General features: G+C 40.8%; 1 protein-coding gene across 1 annotated transcript in view; it reads right to left on the reverse strand.

Moving 5' to 3' along the window:
* The window catches only part of plekhg5a (pleckstrin homology domain containing, family G (with RhoGef domain) member 5a), a 36,174-nt gene extending 31,820 nt beyond the window's left edge, over positions 1-4,354 (reverse strand). Inside the window, exon 1 of the mRNA XM_042089893.1 lies at positions 4,222-4,354. The gene's annotated coding sequence lies outside the window, so the exon portion shown is untranslated. The remainder of the gene's footprint in view (positions 1-4,221) is intronic.
* Positions 4,355-4,553: the final 199 nt, after the last annotated feature.

The raw sequence follows: 4,553 nt of genomic DNA on the forward strand, positions 1-4,553 counted from the left end.
TTGGTCTTAAGGGGGCATGTCAACCCATCCCATTACCACTTATTTCATGTATAGCGCCACCTAGTTAAAAATTAAAAAGCAAAAAATTAGGTGTTTTCATCTCAATATCTCTGGCTGACAAGGTCAAAACTGCACGAAATTAAAAGTGTAGGATCATTATGACACCCTCTGAATGCATGCCAAGTTTTGTGTACTTTCGTTCATGGGGGGCCTTACAATAAAATAATTTATGTGTACATTTAGTGACGTACACCAACAAGGATTCCCGGGACACTGAAAGACCGGGGTACACAAAACTTGGTGGGCATGTACCCCCACATGGATAGCATGGAACCGTCATTTTTCGTTTTCATCTGCAGCCCCCCCACTGGACTGGACCCCCCGAAAGGAGGGTAGGGCAGACACAGTTCTCTGTGAATCTTTTATGGTATGTTGGTCTCAAGGGCCCACATCAACCTGGCTCATAATCACTCATTTGTGATTTGCCCCCCCCGGTAAAAAATGAAAATCAGTAGGATTAAAAGAAAGCCAAAATAAATATTCATCATCATCATCATGGCTGCATTTTCAGTATTGGCGAGAAGTAGTCGTTTGTCCACTAGATGGCGCATCGTTGCAGTGAGACGTAATTTTGTTGGAAGTTAAAAGTGGGTTGGATAAAACAATGGACGCTTCATACAAGGACTGTAATTTACCGCAGCGAACATCTAAGAAGGATAGGACGATGTTCACATGAAGTGTAATTCCCATTTCTTCTTGAAGCCGAAATAAATCTGAGGATGTTTATCGGACATGCTTGGTTTTTACTGCAGGTACGTTAATCTTGTAATATCAATAAGGACCTAGGTAATGTTACCGTTAGCGTTGGTTGAGTGATGGAGGCATTTGATTTATTGCATTTGTAGAAAACTATAAATGCGGTTATACCAAGCAAATGTATAGCAGCACTGTTTGTATCTTTCGACTGTCATTTATTGCACGTGCTACAAAATCATTCTGTGCAATGGAAGATTTACCAACGTTACACCGGTCTGATACAGTTTTGCCTATACATGCGTGAGACTGAGACGCCTGTTTATTTTGTTTTAAGTGCGTGCAGGGTGTGAGAGGGGAATCGATGTGCTTTGATTACAGCTTGGTAGTTGTAGTCTGTGAAATTAAAAAGCACGTGTGTGTGAAGTATCCAAACAATGACACCTTCATTTCATTATGGCTGCTTTAGCAAAACACCTTAAGCTACTGTGTAGTGGGTCCCATTTAGAAGTGGCTACTTCATTCGCGCTTTCCTTGACTCATGGAGCTGCGTGAATGTTATTAAAACTTTTCGCCACGATATGACAGTTTAAGTCCGCTTGATACTGTAAGTCGTAAGCCATTGGTTTCCAAAGGAGATTTTATTTGTGTCGCCAGCATAGCCTATTGACAATTTATGTTGTAAATAGGCCTACCTTATAATCCTACCTGTAGCTTAGGGAAGCTAACAGCTTTCTATTAGGATCTAGTTTGTTAGTTACCGTTTTGTCATAACTCCCTGATGCATTTTTGCATTTAGAATAGCCAGAGCGTGTATATCTCAATCGGAAAATTAAACAATATCGGGTGCCTATGGACTAGGCTGGGTGAACCCAGCCTGATCTGCCCGCTATTTATTTTTTGATTTCTTAAAAGATTGAGCTTGGTCTGATGAAAGCCAGACTAGCCATGGACCTCAGTTAAACAATGCAAGGGAACATGAATCAGCCTATATTTGCACTAACAATAACGGACAAAAGCTCTTCAACTTTGGCCCGTTAAAATGTGTATGAACAGTCTAGCGACGCATTTCATCAAGGCCCATTTGGACATGTCAGTTATTTGCACCACTGGTTAGATGTAAAACAGCATTTCGTTTCAGACTAGGCTACTGTTACTTAATTTGTGCATTAACAATAACGTTTCAGACTACTGTTACTTAATTTGTGCATTGACAATAAAGTATTACATGAACTAAAGATGACTAAAATCTTATGTAGAAGAAGAAACATTCACAAAAAATCCATCCATCCAAAAATGACCTTTGTTTTTGATAGCTGTTGAAAACGACATGGAACTGACAGAGATGTTTTTGTTTAAAAATACATAAAAAATAAATAAATAAATAAATAAATAACATTATGCTGATACCTTTTGCTTTTCCCAAATACAATGTAGCCTACAGGTGTAAGTGACCTTTCATCAATCCAGTTGCAATGGATGAACTGTGATGAACTGCCCTACTTGTGATTGTTTAGAGATTTTAAAGGTTTTATAACAATGCTACATCTTCTTTGGCTATTCTACAATCTATTCACCTTTTTAGCACCAGTAGGCTACTTTCTGTGCAGCCGCACACACACACTCAGGCATGCCAAACAAGCATACACAAAAGTTTCAAGAGTGGGGGATGGAGTAAAATATGGAGACAAATTGAAGTGTGATTTATTTTCGCGGAACGGATGTACAGGACTGAGCGGCGGTCATATTTTGTACCGCTATGCGGTACATCTAGTTTTAAACGAATTTAACAAATAAAAAGTATAGATGTAACAAAATTCACAAACAAGATGTTTGTGATGATGACATATAAGAATATAAAAGAATTCCGAAGTGCAGTAAGCATTGCGAAAGCTAAAAAGAAAGAAAATTCCCACCAATTTTACGCACCGGAAACAGCTGTTTCAATCAGCTGCTGTGCTGCTCGTGTTTTGCCAAAAAACGGAGCACAATGCGATCAACCTGTGCGACATGAGAGAGGCGACTGATAGGCCCTAATAACTTGAGGAGTTTGATGTGGAAGTACTTCGGATTTTTGGTATATCAAACTATGCAGAAGAACAAAGTGGTAGGCTAAGCAAACTGTGCAATCGAGTTCTACGTAAATTTGTTTGACATTTCTAATTGTAAACACAGACACAGCTACGTTGAAGCCTGCAGTCATGTTTGTCACTGATGTAATGGCAGTCCACTCGGCTTATTGTTTTTTGAGAATGTTGCACTCCTGTTTGTCGTTGTGCACGAAACTTCACGCCAATAAATGATCAGAAATATTGCTGGCTTGCGTCTACAAGCGCCCTCTTTACATTCGTCCTAATGCCTGTTAGTTGTTTGTGGATTGGCCTGTATTTGCAGTTAAAACGGAAACGTCAACGTCTTTAGACATTTTTTTTTACAATCGATTCAATGAACACTTATGTCTCAAAAATCAGACAGGATTTTTTCACAAAAGTGACAGCTCTACACTCAATCATTCAATATCCAAATCTAGGGCCTTCGATTATAGTACAAACTAATATGTGTGTGTGTGTGTGTGTGTGTGTGTGTGTGTTAGTGTACATGTGTGTGTGTGTGTATGTATGTGTGTGTGTGTGTGTGTGTGAGTTAGTGTATGTGTGTGTGTGTGTGTGTGTGCGTGTGTGTGTATGTGTGTATTTGATGTGTACACTCAAATAAATAAATGTGCACATAAGTCTAAATGAGCAGCACTGGTTGAAGCCTGGAAATATTGTAAACAAAGTAGCTTAATTTGCTAGTTTATCATAGTCTACTGGTTAGACTGTTCAGTTTCCTCACGTGTGTTTTAGTTTCAAATGAATACTTTTTCTCCTTCTTGGGACAAGCCCGTTTGTGTCTTGGAAAATACTTTTCCATTTGCATCGGGATTGAGATGATTAGAACTTAGCAGTCAATTTGAATGCAACACTTTTGAACAAATTCGTGCTAATGATGCTAACCGAATTTAATAGCAATTTAGCCAGTCGTCTTGCACGATTGTGAATGTTTGGATTATATGTGCATGAGGAGGGATGCGCCTGTTGAGAGGGAGAGAGAGAGAGAGAGAGAGAGAGAGAGAGAGAGAGAGTGCACGGGGCAAGGACTCATTGAGAGTCTGTGTTGAGGTAGGCCTACTTCTATCGCCTACTCTGGTAGAGTTGCACATAGCTACAATGCAAGATATATTTAGCCTATTTATTTATGGACAACGCAAGGCGGGAGGTGTGTGTTGCTTTTAATTATCGAATGTTCTATCGAATGTATTTTTTATTGATATTGATTACATGTCTATTGCGATATATATCGCTATCATTTTATCGCCCAGCCCTAGTGTGTGTGTGTGTGTGCATGTGTATGTGTGTGTGTGTGTGTGTGTGTGTATGTGTGTGTGTGTGTGTGTGTGTGTGTGTGTGTGTGTGTGTGTGTGCTCACCTTTCACCCTCAGTTCATGCCCTCCAAAGCGGTAGGCCTCAAAGGCCAGTGAGAGTGGCGTGTTGGACTGATCCAGGAACAGCTCCACCCGTGACAGCTCAATGCCCTTCTGCTCAAACACTGGTGCCAACACCTCCCTACAACACACACGCACACATGTATGCACATGCATAAACACACACACGCATGTACACATGCGCACACACAAGAGGGCAGCCGTGGCCTACTGGTTAGCGCTTCGGACCTGTAACCGGAGGGTTGCCGGTTCGAACCCCGACCAGTAGGCACTGCTGAAGTGCCCTTGAGCAGGGCACCTAACCCCTCACTGCTCC

Source organism: Alosa sapidissima, chromosome 4 (assembly GCF_018492685.1).
Source record: "Alosa sapidissima isolate fAloSap1 chromosome 4, fAloSap1.pri, whole genome shotgun sequence".
Taxonomy (NCBI): Eukaryota; Metazoa; Chordata; class Actinopteri; order Clupeiformes; family Clupeidae; genus Alosa; species Alosa sapidissima.